Below are 23359 nucleotides of genomic sequence, written 5' to 3'. Positions count from 1 at the left end.
GATTGTGTTTGTCTCATGTGCATATCGGTAGTGCTTCCTCACTAGACCTCTTTTCTATTCTAATCTCTCCCCTCTAAACCCATCAGATGCCTCCGAGACGTGACACCGGATTTGTTTTCCCACCGGAGATCACCTAGTTGATCCAGCAGCAGAATGCATTGATGCAGATACTAGTCCAGAATCAGAATCAGGGGAACAACAACAACAACCACCCACCACCACCACCACCTGTTGATCACTTCGCCCGTTTTCTAAGGCTGAATCCGCCGGTGTTCTCCAGTAGCACCGAGCCGATAGTTGCAGATGATTGGCTCCGCAAGATTGGAAGGGAGTTGACCACTACAGGATGCACAGATGCGGAGAGAGTGTGTTTTGCCGCACATCAGTTTGATGGACCCGCAGCATCATGGTGGGAGAATTTCACAGCCACTTACCCCATCGACACTTTTACATGGGACCGGTTCCAGGAGGCTTTTCGCACTGCCCATGTATCAACAGGAGCTATGGCCATGAAGAAGCGTGAGTTTCGCAACTTACGCCAAGGAGGACGCACAGTTGGGCAGTATGTGGATGATTTTAGTAAGCTAGCATGTTATGCCCCAGATGACGTTGCTACAGATGCAACTAAGCAGGAGAAGTTTCTGGAAGGACTGAATGATGAGCTGAGCATGCAGTTGATGGTTGCAACTTTCAAAAACTACCAGGAGTTGGTAGATAGAGCTCTCATGATTGAAGGGAAGCAGCAGCAGATTGACAGCCGCAAGAGGAATTATGGACAAGGGAAGTATAATTCTGGAGCTCAGCAGAGACCCCGTTTTACCCCGAAATCGGGAGGACCTTTTCAGCATAACCATGGAGGTCACAATCACAATGGAGGAAGTTCGCACAATAATAGTGGCCCAAAGAATGGGAATGGTAATGGAGGAAGCAACGGCCAGAACCGTTCCAACCCAGCAATGCCCGCCAAGAAAAACCTAAGCCATGTTACTTGCTACAAGTGCCAAAATACTGGACATTACGCCAATGAATGTCCTGAAGCAAAGAATGGAAATGGCAATGGAAGCTCTGGGAAGAAGCCCAACCCTTTCAATAAGGGACAAGTGAACCATGTTTGCATGAAGTTCCGAGGACCATTGTATCAGATAGAGGAACCCAGTTTACCTCAAAGTTCTAGCATTAGTTGCATGAAACTTTGGGAACCAGGCTAGAGTTGAGTACAGCCTTTCACCCGCAGACAGATGGACAAACTGAGAGAGACAATCAGATTCTGGAAGACATGTTGAGAGCTTGTGCGCTAGATTATGGATCTAGTTGGGACGACAATCTGCCTTACGCAGAGTTCTCTTATAACAACAGTTATCAAGCCAGTTTGAAGATGGCCCCTTTCGAAGCTTTGTACGGAAGGAAGTGCAGGACACCGTTATTGTGGGATGAAGTTGCAGACCGTCAGTTGTTTGGACCAGATTTGATTGTGCAGTTCCCCTGAAATCATCTTCAATGTCCTGAATCTGAAAAGATAGGAAAACAATAGCTATACTTTAACGGTGTTGCAAAACAGTAGCAACATATCAATAGCTCAGCATGACAAAACACGATCATGTGGAGGAAGGGGATACTGATCTGCCTGAGGAAGATTATATATAATTACATAAGTCCTTGGTTGATTTCCACCTTCGGCTGCACTGCTTGTTTTCTCCTCCACACATGACAGGATCGTTCCGCACTGCAATCGGCAAGTCAACGTACGAATAAGCTTATTTCATCTTGCGGTGGTCATTGTACCTAGTTACGAATGTAGGAATACCTGGAGCACCATGAGGTTAGCTGACAGCAGGTAGATGTAGCCATATAAATTTTGTGTGGTGCTACCAAAATTGAGGTTTGTATCCTTCCCCGTTATGAGAATTCTTCTTGAAGTTGGTAGATTGTGACGGCTTGTTCTTTGCATCAAACTTGCCTTTCCCCTGAGATTTGTTCGTGTTGTTTTGGGGCTGGTTGGGCTGGAAGTTCTTCTCGTGTACCATGTTGGCACTAGAAGCTCCCTCAGCGACCCGAGCACGTGAGTCTTTTGCTCTCGCCTTCTCTTAAAAATGAAGAGTGCTAATGAGATCCGGAACGGAAAACTCACGTCTCTTGTTTTTCAGAGAAGTAGCAAAATCGTTCCACGAAGGTGGAAGCTTGGCAATGATGGACCCAGGAACAAATTTGTCCGGCAACACACACTTAAAGTACTCAAGTTCCTTAGCGAGTGACTGTATCTCATGAGTCTGCTGAACAACAGAGCGCTCATCAGTCATCTTGTAGTCACATAATTGCACCATGACATACAACTCGTTGCCAGCACCCGAGGCCCCAAATGTGTCCTCGAGCGCGGCCCACATGTCTTTGCCGCTGTCAAACGACATATATGAATCCACAATGGAATCGTCAAGAACACTCAGCAGGGTGGCTTTGAATAGGGTATCCATGTTCTCAAAAGCTTCCTCTTGTGTAGGATTAAGATCGCCCTCAGGCTTACCCTTAGTGGCGTCATAGCATTACATGATCTGAAACCAATATACTGCTCTTGTGCACCACCTTTTATATTGCACCCCCTTAAAAGTAGGCGGCTTCAAAAGCGCAGCAGAACCACTCGGAGTAAATTGCCTTTAATCAGGTTTTTGGATTGGATTGTTGAATATAGAGCAATTTACTATGAGATTTAATCTGACTTAACAGTAAATAGAACATGATGACAATTGCAAAGATCAAAGTAATGATGTGGACTAAACCAGGAGGACAGAATCACATACTGTACAACGAGAGCAGAACCGTTGTGGTTGATGTTGTCACTCATGTCGTTGATGAAGAGGTTACCGAGGTCGGGGAAGAAGGCTGTCGTTCGGAGGACTGCAGTCCCTTCTCATGGTGCATGCTGGAAGGAGGGCTGAAGAAGAATTGCGTGGCGGTGCTAAGATCTGGAACAGTGCAAAACCATATGATACAGCAGCGGCTAGGGTAGAGCGTGTCAGGTCGGTCGTGCGAGTAAGACCAAGTATAATAGTAGGCCTTTGACCCAAACCCCACGTCCAAGTCAATAATAGCCCCACTATCCAAAAGAATTAGAAATGGCTGAGTAATTAAGGCCTTCGTTAATTATTAATTAATGACTAAATAAATTTTCCGACCAACAAAAATATAGACCATGTGGATAGCTTTTGTCCTTGGACAGGCTCATTCCCGAAGAGCGCGCGTGTAGGTTTCCTACTATCATGCTCATGCAAATGCTAGAATAGATCACATTATAAAGTGGTGCAACTCACACTCACCTAGCAGTATGGGACTAAACTTTAGTCCCACTCACACAACACTTAGAGCATGGTTAATAGTATATCCAACATCCGGCTATATGAAGTTGACACATCATCTAGAACCAACCTAATAGCCTACTAGTACAATAGTTAGTCCCTTTAGTATAATACTATAGCATTAATAATGGCCCCACCTTTTGTCTCACAAAGTATGTTGGAGCTCCTGCTACATCCTGCTACAAGTTTACAACCCTCTTCTCTTCTCTCTCCTCTTCTCTCTCCTTCAACTAAGCACAAAATACTATATTTAAATCCTTATAGCCTGCTTATGTCATCTAATTGTAGTACTTGCTCTAAAGTTACTCTCCACTGTGTAGTCTGAAATGTCGAGCATGTAGCGGGCGGTGCGCCGCTTCAACGGCGGAAGCAGTGAGAGGTCACGTCGCCCTGACTTGCCATCAATGTGGAGCGGTGGGCTCAGCTGGCGCCAGGCAGGAAGTGCGCGCGGGAGGGGGGAGGGGTTTTTGTTGGGCCAAGAAGGTGAGAAGCCAACTTGGGATCGGTCCGGACGGGGAAATATCATGTGCTCCCACACTCACTAGTAGTTTGATGCATATGACACTAGTCTATGCTACTACTCCCTCCTTTCCGGTTTATAGGGCTTATCTCAAAAACTTAGTTTTTCCATTTTATAAGGATCAATTTGGTTGTTCCCCATCACAAGTTTAGATTTCAAGGTGCATTAAATAATTGCATGCAAGTATTAAGAGAAAATTGACCAATGCATGTACTTTATCTATGCATGCATTGCAATTAATATAAACATAAATTTTTGAGGAAAACAAGATCATTAATTAGGTGCTTTTGCAAATTACAAAAAGTATTCCACCACTCATCATCTACCTTGGTTGGTGAGATTTTCGAATTGAGCCCTATAAACCGGAAAAGGAGGGAGCCCTATAAACCGGAAAGGAGGGAGCCCTATAAACCAGAAAGGAGGGAGTAGTACAGTAATGTTATGATGGCTTCATGTATTACCTTGTAGACTCATCTTGTCTTGGGAAACGCTATGTTACAGTAACATATTATGTTACCACTTCTCATTAACTACTTACCACGTAAGAAATTTTTTCTTGGAGTGCGCGAAGCGACTCCCACTATAACTAGCCGTACAAAGTGTGGGCTATGTAGAGGGCGTAGTAAGCAAGCTTCTCATCGTTCTGCGAGTTTACATGACACATCAAAGTAGTAGTTTTTTTTCAAAATGTACATCAAAGTACCAGTGTAGTAGTCTCCAAAAAGGGCCGACCATGTCCATGGCTACCATCCCATCCCGTGCTCCGTCATTGAGTATGTGCATGATTCACATGCCATTCAAGAAAAAAACTGCGTACGTTCCATTGAAGAAAAAAACTAAAAACAAACACGCCACCGCGTTATGGTCGAACTTTGATTCGTCCACGCGTGGTTCCCGACCCTCCACTAAGTGAACAATTACCAAATGCATCAAATTATCACGGGAGCTGCCTCTTCATTAAGAAATGAGCTCCACCGTGTACCCGCGCGCGTGTGTTAGGGAATGAGGCACAGAGTACGTGCGTCCGCGCGTGCAATTTTTCTCTTCGTGCACGTACTCCTTTTTTGTGAGTGATTCATGCACGTACTCAGCCTACGTTGGTGATCGTTGGTGAGTCTCACTTATCTCTACATCTCAACATGTACATCTGCATCTACGTCTACACTACATCTACATCTACATCTACATATACATATACCTCTACTATAGTACAACAAGTTTTAAACATGAGACCAGCCATTTTCTTGCACCCTAGATTGTTCATTGTGTTTACTGCTTTGTTAGGTATTGTTGAACTTCTGCATATTGGACATTCATGTAAAAGTAGAACTTCCTTTGGTGTAGGTTTGCGGATTAGAACTCAGCTGCCTTTTTACTTGCATTTTTTGTGGTTGGTGATGAATTGAATAGTTCTGAGAAAAAAATGTCTGCGATCAAGATGGAGCTTCAGAAGATAATACTGATACTCCAATATCTGATGCGGCTAAGTCACCTATTATTCCTTTGACTGTGATTGCTGAGGTTGCTTCGAGCCTTGAGAAAAATTTAAGCCTCGAGGATCTTGCTTCTGCAGCTCTTGCTTCACCTAGTATGTGCAACTCCTTTTCTTTTTATTTTAAATTCTTGAGCCATGTTTTTTGAACTTGTTCCTGTCGTTTGTTTTAGTATTTGTTCCTGACTATTTTCTTTTTTGCTATGTTTTTTGTGTTCTTGCAGATGTATCCACAGAGGAGGAAGCTGTGAACACCATCAACGATGTTCTATCTAAGTTGGGTGTGTCAGAAAATACTACTACGACCGAGTAGGGGGCTCCATCAGTCGAAGGTTGTGATTCCGTTTTGGAGCCTTTGTGCTCTCTTCAGATGTCAAAGACGCAGTCGTAGTCTGTTGATGGCACTGGACCTGTCACACAACCTAAGGATGTGCCCCTTCAGGTTCTTCTAGAGGACCAACGCAAGAGGAAGAAGCAAAAAGATTTTGACAAGAAGATGGCGGCCCGCCTTCACTAAGGTTCTGTTGTTCTTGAATCTGTTGATGTTGCTGAGCTCGCGGTTGGGCATTTCTCTGTTGCTGAAGAAGATGTGTCGTGTGGCACTGATGGCATGGTTGTCCCAGTGAAGAAGAAAATCAAGAAGACCACTTCGAGGAAGCATTTAGTTGGTGAAGTTACTCCTCGGAGGAGCCCACGTGTTTCAAGGGCTGCAGAACTTGCTGAAGAGGAAGGACAAGCCCTCGATGGTACGCCACGTCGTAGTCCTCGTGTGCTTGCCACTGCGGCACCTACTGAAGGAAATATGCCCTAGAGGCAATAATAAAGTTATTATTTATTTCCTTATATCATGATAAATGTTTATTATTCATGCTAGAATTGTATTAACCGGAAACATAATACATGTGTGAATACATAGACAAACAGAGTGTCACTAGTATGCCTCTACTTGACTAGCTCGTTGATCAAAGATGGTTATGTTTCCTAGCCATAGACATGAGTTGTCATTTGGTTAACGGGATCACATCATTAGGAGAATGATGTGATTGACTTGACCCATTCCGTTAGCTTAGCACTCGATCGTTTAGTATGTTGCTATTGCTTTCTTCATGACTTATACATGTTCCTATGACTATGAGATTATGCAACTCCCGTTTACCGGAGGAACACTTTGTGTGCTACCAAACTTCACAACGTAACTGGGTGATTATAAAGGTGCTCTACAGGTGTCTCCAAAGGTACTTGTTGGGTTGGCGTATTTCGAGATTAGGATTTGTCACTCCGATTGTCGGAGAGGTATCTCTGGGCCCACTCAGTAATACACATCACTATAAGCCTTGCAAGCATTGTGACTAATGAGTTAGTTGCGGGATGATGTATTACGAAACGAGTAAAGAGACTTGCCGGTAACGAGATTGAACTAGGTATCGAGATACCGACGATCGAATCTCGGGCAAGTAACATACCGATGACAAAGGGAACAACGTATGTTGTTATGCGGTCTGACCGATAAAGATCTTCGTAGAATATGTAGGAACCAATATGAGCATCCAGGTTCCGCTATTGGTTATTGACCGGAGAGGTGTCTCGGTCATGTCTACATAGTTCTCGAACCCGTAGGGTCCGCACGCTTAACGTTACGATGACAGTTATATTATGAGTTTATATGTTTTGATGTACCGAAGGTTGTTCGGAGTCCCGGATGTGATCACGGACATGACGAGGAGTCTCGAAATGGTCGAGACATAAAGATTGATATATTGGAAGCCTATGTTTGGACATCGAAAGTGTTCCGGGTGAAATCGGGATTTTTCCGGAGTACCGGGAGGTTACCGGAACCCCCCGGTAACTTAATGGGCCTTATTGGGCCTAGGTCGAAGAGAGGAGAGGAGGCCAGGGCAGGGCCACGCGCCCCTTCCCCCCCAGTCCGAATAGGACAAGGAGAGGGGGGCGGCGCCCCCCCTTCCTTCCTCCCCTCCACCTCTTCCCCCTCTCTCCTAGTCCAACATGCAAAAGGGGGGGAGTCCTACTCCCGGTAGGAGTAGTCCTCCTCCTAGGCGCGCCTCTCCTCCTTGGCTGGCGGCCTCCCCCTTGCTCCTTTATATACGGGGGCAGGGGGGCACCTCTCGACACACAATTGATCTACGATCTTTTAGCCGTGTGCGGTGCCCCCCTCCACCATATTACACCTCGATAATATCGTAGCGGTGCTTAGGCGAAGCCCTGCGTCGGTAGAACATCATCATTGTCGCCGTCGTGCTGACGAAACTCTCCCTCAACACTCAGCTGGATCGGAGTTCGAGGGACGTCATCGAGCTGAACGTGTGCTGAACTCGGAAGTGCCGTGCGTTCGGTACTTGATCGGTCGGATCGTGAAGACGTACGACTACATCAACCGCGTTGTGTTAACGCTTCCGCTTTCGGTCTACGAGGGTACGTGGACAACACTCTCCCCTCTTGTTGCTATACATCACCATGATCTTGCGTGTGCGTAGAATTTTTTTGAAATTACTACGTTCCCCAACACCTACACCTTTTCCGCTTGGTGCTGGTGCATCTGGTAAGGGCAAGAAATGCAGCGTTCGCGCAAGGTTGCACCGGCAAAGGATAACAAGGCTTGCAAGAAGCGTTCTCGTGTTAATCCAGAGGAGAAGGATGATGCTGATTTCAACACTGATGACGAGGATGGTGCTGCTGCTGCTGATCAGGTATGAATCTCTCATGTTTACTCCTTTTGAGAACTTTTGTAGATTTGTTGTTATATTTGAGTTTGTTGCACTGTCTTGGCGTACATAGCTGACCTTCTGCTTCATATACACTAATAAATTAGCTGAACTGCTTGGCTTATGTGGTATTACTGCCTTTGTGTACATAGGTGAACTTATGGATATATACATGAATAAATTAGCTTAACTTGTTGGTATACATATTTTTTTAACTAGAGATACGTCAAGAGTGTAGATGAAGTTACAGCTCTCCTGCCAGGGCTTGGCGCCGATCTGCTCGCATGAAGGAATTGAGGATGTCTCCGATGTGTAGAGAAGACAATGCAAACCTTTTTTTGGAAGTTTCACGAGACCCATTGGTAGATGATGAACTGCTTCAAAGATCACCAAACGCATGCCAGATCAGGTATATATTGCAGTAATGATTTGTTTATTTTGTTAATAGAAAATTAAACTGGTGGATTTATTGTCATGAACATCTAATTATGATTCAAAGATCTGAAGGTAAACTGAAATTACAAATGAACTTGAAACTTCAAGTAGTAGATTGGATATTGTTTCAACTTTCACCCCCAGAATAGGCCGAGTAATTCACAACTATCCCTTGTGTGAGGGATTAGGTGAGGGCTTCCAATCAGGATGGGGATGGAAAATTAACATTGACCAAGATCGGGACAACAACACCAGAAAAAGAAGCGGAGGTAATAGTGTAAATATGGCTATGGTGGTTGTGTGAAAGAATAAATAGAGTAGAGGCTAACCTAGTTTTTTATTTCCCTATTTTTTCTATTTTCACCATGGACGTTGAAGACGTATGTAAAACTTAATTGATGGCATGGTGGGTAATTTTCTTGAACTCTAATGACAATACACTCTTTGGGAGATCCAATGGTTGTGATCGCCTAGTTAATTTAGTCGATTGATGTTTATTTCTAATTATTATGCGATTTTCAAGGAAAATTATCATTCATCGGGTTAACTCGTCAATTATACGGCTATCTATTCTAAGAAACAAAAAAAATCTAAGCAGAGTTCACAAATATATATGCTATAAATTGTAACTTCACAATGGTGTAAAAGTACACATAATCATTTACTTGCATATCGATGGATACACAAAAAAATAAATCTAAGCAGTGTGTGTGCGCGAGTAGAAGTACACAGAATCATTTACTTGCACATTGATGGATACACACACAAAAATGTAAGTAGAGTTCAACCGAAAGATATCATGTTATGTAATGTAATGTAATGTTTACCTGCCTCTAGGTTGTGTTGGATCCAATGATGTTGCACAGATGTATGTGTCGGTGTACAAAAGTAGGGGCCTTTCTTTACCCCTTACTTGTGCACGGGGAGTCGTAGCCACACCTAGGGCCACGCTTAGCGGAGCAGAAGAAGCAAAGGTACGAGACTGCCAAGGCAGTACTCGAGCCAGAAGCATGAAGAGCAAAGGGGCAAGATGGATTCCCCCCGGCAACACCCTTGCTGGGGCTGCCTACATAGCCCCGGCAAGAGCCTTGCCGGGGCGACTTGCCCAACACCAGCAAGGCCACCACCCATGAGCCTGAGAGTTCTGACACCATCGACAACGTCGAGACCAAGACGCAGGGGCGCCTGCATGGTGGCATGCAGATCTTTGTAAAGACCAAAGGCCTGCAAATCTGGATCAGAACCAGAAGACGAAGACGCCCGACAAGGTCCTTGCCGGGGACAGACGAAGACCCCTGGCAAGGTCCTTGCCAGGGACAGACGAAGACCCCCAGCAAGATCCTTGCTAGGGACGGCCACGAGACCCCGGCAAGACCCTTGCCGGGGGGCATCTGCGGGGCCACGGCTAGGCCCGAGCCCACCACCTTTCCGCTGCCCCTCGCCCCTTCCGGCACGGCAACCAGCCCACCAACTAGGCAAGCGCCTGCGTGGCAGCTTGCAGCTTCTAGGCCAACTAGTCAAGCACCTGCGTGGTGGGATGCAGATCTTGTGAAGACCCTGTCACCGCACCAGCTTAGCCACCAGCCAGCCAGCATGGCGCTGCATGCCTCGTCAGCTTGGACGTGCGTTGAAGCAAGGCGAGGCGGCGACGGATGGGACGAACTTCATTGCCGTCCCCGATAAAGCAAGAGGGCACGTAGGCAGTGCATTAAATGCGTTTGTCCTACGGTGCCAGGTGATAAACTTGTACACTGTAGACACTTTCCACCTCCTGTGTGCCCCTGTGGCGACCCCTTTAACATATAAAAGGAGGCCCGAGGCATACTGTGGAAGGATTCAGACTTCTTTGGACTGGGCATGCACCGCAGCTAGTTCAAGAGCTCAAGAACACCAAATATACACAGACAAGCAGGACTAGGGTTTTACACATCGTTTGCGGCCCGAACCTGGGTAAAAATCCCCTCGCGCTGATCTTTTAGACCTGCTCTTTGTGCAGCTCCACGCTCCGCCAACCGTAGAAGTGATTTCCCGGGATCCCATAGGTGCGTTTCCACTGACATATTTGGCGCGCCAGGTAGGGGGTGCGGGGCTGTGAAAATCTTGTTTAGGAGTTGGTGCATCGACTTCTTCATCACGACGGCTCCGAGGAAGAAAGCGGCCCCAGCGGTCGGCTTGTCTGGAGTTTGCCTGCACCAGCGCGGGCAAGCAACAGGGCACACGCTGGCTGCGGAGGAGGTCAAAGTCATCTCCATTGCTCTGGTGGCATCGTCCTGGCGAGCAGTGTGTCTGCATCCGCAACAACCATTCGCGTGGCGACGAAAAGCTAAGTCACGCAAAACCTTGAGCAATTTTCCTTTTTTATAGGGTTATTTTCCTCGAAAGATCTTGTTTCTTGTATGGAGAACCTGCAAGCGAAGGAACCCTTCCGCTATTGGCAACGCCCTTGTTCTGTTTCGAGTTCGCTCAACAGTTCAAGTTGCTGCACCGAGAATAGCAAGGTGGTTTGCCCGACAGCAAGGACCCCCGACAGGCTGCAAAGATCCGTCCCTCAAAGCGCCATAGCACGGGTTTACGTGCCGGCAAACCTATCCAACTAAGCGTAGGGTGCATACATACAAAGAAAGATCAAACAGGAAGATAGCACGCACTATTTCAGAATAATGCAAAATTATAATACATCAATGGTTGCCGCGGTTCTAACTTAAGAGAAAATTGTCTTGTGCATGAACTCGCAGCGGCAATGAGAAACGGGGTGGCTAGTCCCGGTGCTGGCCTTCCAGCCTCTTGACTCTGTTGACGCAGCTGATGATGGGCTCGATATGCTCCTCGAGCGCTGTGAGGTCCGCATCCTTCGGCAAGCTCTCAAGCGCGTTGGCGAAGTCGACGCTGGGGTTCCAGAACGCCACCTTGGTGAGCACCTTGGTCAGGGCACCCCGGCAAAGCTTCCGGCCCTCATTGGCGAGATAAGTCCCTACATTGGAGCGGAGCTGCTCTAGGGCGTCAAGGATGTGCTCAAAGCACAAGGTCAGCCTGACATTGGGGCTTATGTTCGCCTCCTGGGAGTACCTGACGTCCGGCATGCCCATGACGGCTAGCTGCGTGGTGAGCTTCCCTGCAACGTCGATGAGGCGGCCGATCCAAAGATTGACGCTGTCCACATAGTCCTTGTGGGCAGCGGCGTTATCCTTCCGCAGCTGCCTCTCGCTCTCAAGGGCCTTGTTCAGGGTCTCCTCACGGGCCTTGACCTCCGAAAGCGTCCCTTCCAAGCCGTCCAGTTTCAGCTTCAGATCGTTGATGGAGTCGTTGGCCTCGGAGAGCAGCTTGGTCTTGTCGGAGATGGTGACCTGTGAATCCACCAGAGAGCGGTTAGCCGTGTCTCTGTCTTCCGTCAGCTTTAAGACCTCCTTCTTCAGCTCCTCCCGCTCCAGCTCCAGCTTCTCCACCTTGCCGGCATGGTCCAGGGCCAGAGCATCAAGTGCATCCTTGTGCTTCCGCTCCAGCTCCTGGCTCCGCTGCGCGACGATCTTCCCGATGTTCTCGTCCTTGCCGCGAAGCATGGCGGCAAGCTCTTGCTACTGCCGCCGGACAGCTTCGTCCTTGGCGGCCTGCTGTTTTGCCGCCTCTTGGGCCTTCTCGATGTCGGCCTGCTTCAGGAGGAGCTCTTGCTTGTGCTCATCCAGCTCACCCTGGGCGGTCCTCGGTTCCTCCCGGGCCTCGCCGAACCAGACATGCGTCTGAGCAATGCACTCCTGAAAATCTGCTTCTGCCTTGTCCATGGCCGCCATCCTGGTGTTCACCTTATCTTGGCGAGCACAGTGGAGCGCCTGAAGCCTCTGGAAGTTGGCGCTCATGGCCCGGAGGAGCTGCTCTTCTTGGGAACCACCACTGTTGGCGCTCGGTTCATCGACAACTTGGAGCCCAGCGGTGGCGAGGGCCTCGTCGTCAAAGACCTCCCCTTCGGCTGGCGCTCGGGTGTTTGCCGTCCCTGGGAGGCGGATGAACAGATCATCACCCACCTTCAAGTGCTTGCCCGTGCCGGGGGCTGCGGAGGAGTAAGGTTGGTCATCGGCCGCGCCCTCCCCGGCAGGCTCCTTGTCGGCCTCCTCGGCAGCAGCCTTGCCAGCCTCCCCGACAGCGATCTTGGTGGCCTCAACTTCGGCATCCTTGGCGACCTCCTCGAGGACGGTGTTGATGTCCACCTGGTCCGTCGAGGGAGGGTCTGGAAACCAGAAAGGGGAATGAAGCAAGGCCAAAATCAAAGTTCAGAATAAAGAGAAAAAAGAACACCACGTGGCAGAGATGGCGAGGGACGAGGCACAGGCAGCTTACCTGGGCTGAGCTGGGGAGAAGTGGTTCCCTCCCCGCCAACATCCGTTGCCAGGACGGAGCCACCAATGCCCATGCTTGCCCCCTCTTCCTCCATGCGCGTGGGCTCGGCGGTAGGTGCCCTTGCCGGAGACGCCCCTCTGGGTGGCGTGGTCGACGGGGGCGGCGCGTCAGGGGCAGCCCTCGGTGGCTCCTCCTGTTGCCGCTCTCCAACTACAAACTCGGCAAGGTCAACACCAAGGATATGTGCCCCAACGCCCGCCAATGGGGAGTGAATAACAGACTCATGCTGGGGGCTCGAGCGGGGGCTGCGCTGAGGGCTTCTGTCCGGGCTGATCACCACCAACCTCGGCATGCGCGGAGCGCTTGCCGGGGTCTCACCGCCCGTCGAAGCCTAGGCCCTCTTCACCACCCTCAGGGCCAGCGTCTCCGTGTCGCTGTGAAGACAAGACCAAGTCAGAGAAATATGGCACAGGCGGAGGGTCAGGAAATGATGAGGGGCAAGGTGCTTACTCGTCCTCCTCCGCTGGCCTCCTCTTCCTCTTCGGGCTAAAGGACCCAAGGTCGAAATCGGCCTCCGGGGCGCTGTCCAAAGGAGGAGGAGAAGGGGACGGGGTCCTGCGCCGCTTGGGTGAGGAAGAGGCGGCGGTCGCGGCTTTCTTCGCTGCCGCAGCCCTCGTTTGGCGCGCGGGCTGCACCTGGGCCTGTTGCTGCTGCGTGGTCCTGTCGGGCCGGACCGGCTCGCCAGAGCTAGTCCGCCGCAGGACGCGTTTCCTCCCCGGGGCCGAGGAGTCATCCGCCTCGGTCTCCCCTTCGACCGACTCCTCGACCGCTTCTTCAACAAGGGGGGCCCCACCATCGGCGCCGCTGGCTTCCCCGGCAGACCGTGTCCACTCGGCAAACTCCCTCTCTTCCGCCGCCATGTCGGCCTCGTCCTCCATAGTACCGAGGCTTCCTGCCTCCTCGGCAAGTGCTGCCTCCTCCGCCCTGGCGACAATGTACACCAGCTCTTCTTCAGTGGTGTCGCGGATGAGTTGCGGCTCGTCGTGAACGTACCTCTCCGACAAGTTGTCGAAGAATGCCTGCACCAGCTCCGCTTGTGGCTCGGCCCAGGTTGGATCGAGGCCGTGCGCATTGAAGACCGACATCATGGCGATGATGGCGGTCTGGCAAGAGTTGTTGCTCAATCGGACCACCCCCGCTGGCAACCCGAACAGAGACTTGCCGGCCTTGCCAGCCTTGACGGTCTTCTCGGCCTTGCTGGTCCTCTTGACCCTGCCGACCTCATCAACCTTGAGCCTCTGGCAGAGATGAGCGTGCTGCAGCACCGTGAAGTTGTGGTTCAGGCCGAGGCGGAGCCTCATGATATTGGCCGCATTCCTGAAGTCCCAGGCCAGCCTCCCCTTATTGTGTAGAGGGGCAATCCAGCGGCGGATGAAGTCAGCACCGATCATCTCGAGAGTGAGCCCGCCCGAGGTGAGGATATGGATCCTGGTGGTGGCGATCGTGAGCTTATTGTCATCAGCATCGACATCGCCCCAGTCCTTGCTGCAGACTGGCGGCTTCCGACGGACCCGGCAGAACTCCTGTGAGTCTGCCTCCACAATCCAGCACCACCGGCCCCGGCACTCGTCCCACCCCTCCTTCTAGGCACCCTCCGAGTACGTGCCCCTGCTCTGGTTCCTCGGGATCCAAGTGATGCAACCAGAGATGACGCCCCCTGGCTGGATGCGAGGGGTGAAATAATGGCGGAAGAGCGTCGTGCTGGGGAGCACTCCAGTGAAGCCCTCACAGAGATGTGCAAAGAAGGCCATGCACGCCACAACGTTCGGCACAAGGTCCAGAAGGTGGAATCCGTAGGTGTCCATGATGTCGTTGAAGAAAGCTGAGAAAGGGGGATAGAGCCCATAGGAGAAGTAGTCGACGAAGAAAGGATACCGATTTGGACCGGCCTTGGCGCAGGAGGCGGAGATGATGCACGTGGCGGGATGCCCCGACGTCTCCCTTCCCCACAGGGGCCTGAACTTATCCTTGAGGGTGAGTGCATCGACTGTCGAGGTGAAGAGGGCGTACTGCATCCGCATCTCCACCAACTCGCTCTCCGGCGCCTCCTTCCCCCGACGTCCTTGGCCGCTCCCTTACCCTACTTGTCTTGGGCTCCATGGGGGGTGAGGGATCAAGGGCAATGGGGGTGCGGCGGCAGCGAGCAGAGGCGAGAGCTTCGATTTCAGCTTGGAGAAGAATAGGGGAACGACGGTTCCAAGATTGGGAAGGGCGCAGAGGGTAAATGAGCAGCGCCCCTGCGGTTTCCTCTTTTTTATGGGGAAGACGCGGGCCGCCTCTTTACTATTTATTGCGAGGTGACGCAAGCGTGCTGCAATAGTCCCTCGCACGACCCCCACGTCACGCACTCAATGGGGGTCATTGGGAAGCGCAACTAGCGAAGGAGTTACCACAGTTAAAACTCTGCCATGCGTGCCCGCACACCGTTTTGGGCCTAGCCCAACAACGCTTCGCGCTTATGTGTGGTGGCCCAGGCCCGGGGGCTCCTGTCGGGGTACAAAACTAGGGGCCTTTCTGTACCCCTTACTTGTGCACGGGTGGTCGTAGCCACACCTGCGGCCATGCTTGGCAGAGCAGAAGAAGCAAAGATACGAGACTGCCAAGGCAGTACTCGAGCCAGAAGCATGAAGAGCAAAGGGGCAAGATGGATTCCCCCCGGCAACACCCTTGCCGGGGCAGCCTACATAGCCCCGGCAAGAGCCTTGTCGGGGCGACTTGCCACACACCAGCAAGGCTATCACACATGAGCCTAAGAGTTCTGACACCATCGACAACGTCGAGACCAAGACTCAGGGGCGCCTGCATGGTGGCATGCAGATCTTTGTAAAGACCAAAGGCCTGCAAATCTGGATAAGAACCAGAAGACGAAGACCCCCAGCAAGATCCTTGCGGGGGACAGACGAAGACCCCCGGCAAGGTCCTTGCCGGGGACAGATGAAGACCCCAGGCAAGATCCTTGCCGGGAACGGCCATGAGACCCCGGCAAGACCCTTGGCGGGGGGCATCTATGGGGCCGCGCCACGCCCGCACCCACCAACGTTCCGCTGCCCTGCGCCCCTGCCGGCGCAGCAACCAGCCCGCCAACTAGGCAAGCGCCTGCGTGGTAGCATGCGGCTTCTAGGCCAACTAGTCAAGCACATGCGTGGTGACATGCGGATCTTCGTGAAGACCCATTCACCACACCAGCTCAGCAACCAGCTAGCCAGCATGGCGCTGCATGCCTCGTCAGCTCGGATGCGCGTTGAAGCAAGGCGAGGCGGCGACCGACGGGACGAGCTTCATTGTCGTCCCTGATAAAGCAAGAGGGCACGTAGGCGGCGCATTAAATGCGTTTGTCCTACGGTGCCAGGTGATAAACTTGTACACTGTAGACACTTTCCACCTGTTGTGTGCCAATGTGGCGACCCCTTTGACATATAAAAGGAGGCCCGAGGCGTACTGTGGAAGGATTCGGAGTTTTTTGGACTGGGCATGGACCGCAACTAGTTCAAGAGCTCAAGAACACCAAATATACACAGACAAGCAGGACTAGGATTTTATGCATCATTTGCGGCCTGAACCTGGTTAAAAATCCCCTCGCGCTGATCTTTTAGACCTACTCTTTGCGCAGCTCCACGCCCCGCCAACCATAGAAGGGATTCCCCGGGATCCCATAGGTGTCTTTCCCCCGACAGTATGCATGGTGAATAAGTATATGGGCAAGATTGAAATCTTAGGACATTGATATGCATGCACGTGGAGGAGAGCCGACTGGGCAGAACATCATACATGTGGTCGTCGTCTGGGACAACGTGCAAATCAATATACGGTGTCCGCTGTAGCGTACGGTATGAAGGACCTGGTCACGGTTCTATCCAAGGTTTTCATGGCAGCTTGCATCATAATTGTCGAGCATGCATGAAGACAATACGTGAAGCAAGTCCTCAATCTTGTTGCCACTGTGTGTAGCAAAATATTTGATCCATCTGCCAGCATTCATGCACAGGGAGAGGAGGGCTGGTCGATCACCGACGACACTAAGGAGAAGGAGAACATGACTACGATAGCGACGGCCGCATGCATGAGGAGTTACGACGTCGTCCGCATGCGTGAGGAATTCTCGATCTGATTTGGCAGTGACGGTGGTGGCCGCGTGCGTGAATTATTCTCAAGCTGAGTACCTAACCCTATGTTTTTTTACTTTTGACCGTGGAGTTAACCTTTAAAACTAAGGGCATAGGTGGGAAATTAATATCAACTTTAGCATCAATAGATTAATTCAGAGATCCATCGGCTGTGATAGATTAATTAACTTAATTAATGGTTGGATGTTTCTGATTTTTATGGTAATTTCTAGCATAATTAACATTTTCTGGTGAGTCTGTACAACACTTTTTATATATAAATAGATGCCTTGGTGTACATGGTTGAAATTCTGCTCTATAAATTTCTAACATTTCGAAAGCATCTTAACTTCTGGTCATACATGGTTGTACTGCCTATGTAGACATAGTTGGACTTCTGAAATGTACTGCCTATGTAGACATTAGTCGAATTGTGGTGTAGTTTGTCTATCTCATTGTTCTGCCTTTTTTCCTTGTCATTGTGTTTTTTTTCAGTATCAGCTTGTCGAGCATCCTGAGAGGAGGAAGAGAGGAGGCAAAGCAGCCGAAGAAGGTGATGAAGGAGGAGATGAGGTGAAACGTTTTAACCAGACGGTTCGCTGCTCACTGAAAGAGGTCAAGACGTGTGTCGGATTACGGGTTACAGCAAACCCTTGAGGTTCGAACTCTCGGGTGCACACGAAGATCTCTCTCTCCCTAGCTTGCTCTTGCAAAGATCACAAGGCGTAGCTCGCCGAACCCAAGGAACAAGAGACACAAGAGTTTATACTGGTTCGGGCCACCGTTGTGGTGTAATACCCTATTCCAGTATGGTGTGGTGGATTGCCTCGTGGGCTAAGGATGAACTAGTACAGTGGATGAACAGCCTCCTGAGGGGACGTGTTCTTGAGCTCGATGAGCTGGTGAGATGGCCTTGGTGGAGTGGATCCAATCCAAGATGAGCCGATCCTGACCATGATGGTGGCTAGTCCTATTTATAGAGGCCCTGGTCCTCTTCCCAAATGTTAGGCGGGAAGGGATCCCACAACGGCCAATTTTGAAGGGAGACAACTAGTACAAGCTATACTAACAAAAGGTGGTCTTTGCCTGCCAAAGGCTCTGGTGGTGACGCTGCCGTGGGCTCCGTGGTGACCTTCGCCCTGCCGTCCTGCTGGTCTTGGTCTTCAAGCACCAATATGGAAAACTTTGCCTGATGCCTCGGGACTCCTCGCCTGCGCTTGCCCCTTTAGCACCAAAGAGGAAACTGGTACTGTACGCCCGCTGGCGCCCACCTGGCCTTGGTCGTCATGGCTCACATCATGTGAACCTCGCGAGGTGCCCTTTGCATAGATATCTCCGGTCCTCAGGAGCCAGCCTAGCGAGGCCGCCCCTGAGGAGGTCTTGGTATCGTCCACCTCGCGAGGCTTGGCCCCTCGCGAGGGTCTTGAGTGGTTGCTGCTGAAGGTGGGCCGTACCAGGCCGTTGGTGGGCCACGCCCTGGGCTGCAGGCAGGCAAGACTGGGTACCCCCATTCCCAGGACACCGACAGTAGCCCCCGGGCCCAAGGCACGCTCGGACTTAGCTTCGAGGCGAAGCCAAAGGGCAAGTGTGGAGTGCCGCGGGCCCCAACCGCCTGCGGCCTTGATTGCCACGTGGCTATTGATGGGATGTGGGCGTCTCCGCTTCCCCATGCTGCCTCGGCAACTGTCAGTCCCTGCTGCATGCAGAAGAGAAACCATCATTACCTGCGGTCATGGAGGCCGGCGGTTGGCCTCCTTCTGGCTATAAATGAGGAGGGGGACGGAGCCCCCATTGCTCATCTCTTCCTCCATTCCGCCTGCTTCTTCTTCCTCTTTGCTCCACCGTCTTGCTGCGACACCCATGGCACCGATAAAGAGGTTCTGGCCGTGAAGAAGGGGAAGACCCCCCGCGAGGAGCAGGGACCACATCCCCCAAAGAAGAGGTTGGCTCGCCCCCGCGACGCCGTCGCGAGGCTGGAGGTGACGAGGCCTTGGTACGAGCGGCCTCCCCCCGGCTATCCGCTGCGCCTGCATGCCCAGGTAGAAGGCTCTGGAGGGAGAGGCAGCGGCCAGCGCCGCTCGCGCCACGGCCGCGGTGGTCGTGCTGTGGTGGCCCGCACCGCTAGCCCACGAACCCACGCTGAGGGCTCCTCGCGCGAATTCATGGTGTGGGCGGCAATGCCCCCACGGACGTGGATCTGATTCCCGTAGTTCTTCGCTGAAGAGATGCCGCCGAGGGGTCCACTTGAGCTGTGGCTGCAGCACGCCGAGTGTGGTACCCCGGCGACGGGAGCAGAGGTCGAGGTCGTCTCCCCGGGCATGATCTTGATGACCCGCGGATGGGGTGAGGTGGCCCCTCGCCATCCACTTTGAGTATGACGGCGCCTCCGCGATGTCCTTCAAGGTCTTCGATGGGGAGGGCCGCCGTCTGGAGTGCTGCCTTGGAGGGGGTTGCCAGGACGGAGCGACGACTAGTGCTGGGCCCGCCCTTGGCCATGCCGACAGCTCCTCCAACAGCAATGATGGCGCTTGGGAGTCCAGTGACTCTCCCGAGCTCTACGTGACTCCGGAGACGAGCGACGACAGCTACGTGCCCTCGAGCTCTCGCCGTGCCCGGAACGCGGTAGCGGCGTCCACCCGCCGCCGCCGTTGATCTGGATGGGGTTGGCGTCGGCCTCCCATGGCCCACTGTTGATGATGGCGTCAGCGGCGACGGCTGTAGATATGACTCCTAGAAACCTTCTTCTTTTGTTCCCTGCGAGGAATCGAGGTGAACCCCGTGGGGGTGTTGTCGGTTCTATATCCGACGTATCTCATAGTAGGGGTCCTAAGCTAGGCGTCTTGGAGCGATGGTAACATGGACACGGGATTTTACCCAACTTCGGACTCTCTCGAAGAGATAATACCCTACATGCTGCTTTTGATTGTATTCATATGGGGTGTAGTACAGAGTACATGTATCTACCACGAGATAGTAGTAAGGAATATGGGATTGTCCATTGACTAGCCTGGCCTCGGTTTATATAACTCACCGGAGGCCTAGGGTTTTGGAGAGTCCTTGGCTCGAGCGCCAAGTCTTGTGGAGTCTTCCTTGTATCCGGCATGGGCTGTCCGAACTGGCCCAATAGTGAACCACCACGGGGGTCCTCGGCCCGATCCAGCTGGTCGGGAGATGACGTGGTGAGTACCCCCTAGTCCAGGACACCGTCAGTAGCCCCCTGAACCGGTCTTCAAGTTGGGGACGCTCCTCGATTCTGCCAAACCGTTCTTCATCTTCAGTCGTCGGTCTTGAAAACTGGTTCAACAAATCTTCTCATCTTTAATCTTGAGGATCGCCGAAGAGAATCCGAAGAGTTTACACGTCGGGTATCCAAGGAGCCCCTTTAAGTTATCGGCCTTTATCAATGCCTTGTTAATTTTACTCCCACCTCGGGTTTGAAGTGTTTCCCGTGCGGCGGTGTTCTCTTGCGTCCGAGCTCCAACGCCGGACTGCATTCGAGGTATCTTTTGTAGTCGAGCACCAACGCCGGACTGTATCCGAGGTCCAACGCCGGACTGTATCCGAGCTCCAACGCCGGACTGTATACGAGGTGTTATAGATCACCTTGGCTTGAAGAAGTTTTAAAGGAGGTGAGCCGAGCTAAATGCCGGATAGGTCCAGATGGTACCTATTGTTGTCTGAAGACGCATTTGCCCATAGTTCGGTCAAGCCGAACACTAAGTACTTTGAATTTTCTGTATTGAATAGGCAATGCAGTAGCCCCCGAGACACTGGTCGGGTGGCAACACCAGATCAGGGGATCGATGTGCCCCTGTAATTTTTGTAAATAATATGCATGAAGCCTAGTAGCCCCCGAGCCTTAATGTAGGCACGGGTGGCCGAATTAAGGATCGATATCCGTTTACAGAAAATGTTTTTGTGTTTAACACAAACTTCTCGAAAAGAGAATAAAGATCTCAAAAAGGAGATAAAGCTAACGAAAGTTGAGCTCACCAAGTTCGTCCTTAAGGGGCTTAATAGGAAATCAATGCCAATAGGGAACTATGAGAGCGTTATGTCAGCTGATCGGTTGTCTCAAAGAGACTGTGCCATTGACTCTTTGAAAGATTGGCTGCGAGAAAATTGATTTTTGCTCACAATTTAAGTGTAATGACTCTATGTACCGAAGTACTTTACATCATTAATGTACTGAGTTAGTCCCGCTATCGGTTCCTTTCTTTGGGTCGTCATGCTTATCATGATCATGAAACCTCACCTCCGATCAATGTGGGAGGAAAATATTGAGGATTTAGTTCGGGGAAAGTTCCCGAACTCTATGGTATTAATGAACCAAAATTTTCACTTCCGTCGTTGCCGACCAATGTGATCCTTTAAGATTGCTAGCTTTCGGCTTCACCTAGTCTGAGGTACTAACTCGGATGACCCGGTAGTAACAATCACAGAGGTGCTCCCTTTACCGCCTAGCCGAACAATCGGGAACGTAGGGGTAAGCACAGGAGCCATGCAACCCAGCTTGGCCAAAATCTTAAGTCAAATTGATGCATATGTATGGCATTATAACGATGATTACGGAAGGCAACCCTTGTATATTAAATACAAATGCCGATGATATGTTTACTTTGACTCCGTTGCGACTGTTTATCAGTTGAAAGTGGCCCATCCTCGGCTTCCACCCCCTTGTAGATACTACGCAGGGTGTTTCCGCAATAACAAAACAACCCTTAGCCGACGTCTCGGTGCCCGAAGGCGGTTGTGTTAGCAGAAACGAGGCAATCAGATATGTGGGCTTTATTACTTTCACTTAGTCATAGGAGCTTTAAGTTGGGAAGCCAGTAACTAGCCCCGGGTTAGTGTTCGGCGACAGTCGAGGTCAAGCCATAAACGCTTCGGTCGATGTTATGAATAGCCCGTCATTTAACATAGTCATCGGATCGCTGACCAGTTTACGCTTATTGTGACAGTCAGCTTTCGGCTTTCTCCACTGGGGTGCTTTACCATGGGAGCTGGAAGCACAATCATAGTGGTTCTCCCTTTGCACACCTAGCCGAATAAAGTGGAACGGAGGAGGCAAGCACAGGAGCCGGGCAACCTAACTATTGACCGAAGACACAATTCGAAACTGATGCATATATAGCAATATCCGAGAATGTTTTTGCCGAATCTCTAAAGGTGTTCGGCATTGCACTGCGAGACTTATGCTGGAAACACACAAATAGTTTAAAAGTGCCATAGGCTTGGAAAACCAAAAAACGTCAGTAAAAACTTGACGTCCGAACAAGATCAAGTGTTCGGTGCCAAACCGAAAATTGGTCTTAAAAAAAAAGTGCTTATGTCGTGCTTTAATATGACACATCCTATCTCAAGACTTCAAGCGGGTCAGCCTACGGCTTCAACCTCCTATCCCTAAGGCGTGGTACTTCTCGTTAGGCCAATTTAGCAAACTAAACTCTAGCGGCTTTGAGAGAGAAATTAGGCTCCCCGGCTATTGACCACACACTCGCGTCGAAAAAGGAGTGATAGAAAAAGACTTTGCAATGACTAGGAAGAAATCATTTATTATAAAACGACTCATATAAATTTAAGAGCCCCCAAGTGACTTGGGTAAAAGAATTTTTATGTATAATGATCGTATGTACCAAAGTACTTGTATCATATATGTGTTCACCAGAACTTTAAACGCATCTTAACTGACCGTCGGCTTCTCCCTCTTCGGTCAAGGACCGAAAAGTGTTATGTACTCCACCTGTCGAGAATATCAACGGTGTTTCCGATAACCAGGCAGTCAGGCCATAAGGCTGTAACAGACAAAGCGCGCTCAGGGAACTTATGCTATATTACTGACGAAGTGTAAGAAGCATCTTCGAAGAAAATAGTACCTCCACCGATACCTTTCTTCGGTTGCTCATTGTCATTATGAGACTTGTGCAATAGATTTTTTGTACTCATGAGTTCCGTTGTGTGCCGACCATGATTGAAAACAATAAGAGCGCTAGCTTTCGGCTTCACCCAGTTTGAGGTCCGAGCTCGGATGACCCGATTGTGACAATCGCAGAGGTGCTCCCTTTACTCCCTAGCCGAACAATCGGGAACGTAGGGGTAAACACAGGAGCAAGGCAACCCAGCTTGCGGAACACTTAAGTCAATATGGTGCATATTGTGGAGTAATACACGAACAATTAACGAAGCCGTACAAGTATAATCATATGCAAGAGGAAAAGCTTCATAAAGGAAGCCCCCAAATAAACGGGGTATTTTAATTTGTGTGTCACAAACAAAGTTATGACATGGAAATTTTTCACAAACAACTTTTTGCCAAGAAAGTATAATGCTTGGTCGAACCGAACAAAATTTAA

This window comes from Aegilops tauschii, chromosome 5 (assembly GCF_002575655.3).
Source record: "Aegilops tauschii subsp. strangulata cultivar AL8/78 chromosome 5, Aet v6.0, whole genome shotgun sequence".
Taxonomy (NCBI): domain Eukaryota; kingdom Viridiplantae; phylum Streptophyta; class Magnoliopsida; order Poales; family Poaceae; genus Aegilops; species Aegilops tauschii.
Note: the sequence above shows the minus strand (reverse complement) of the source record.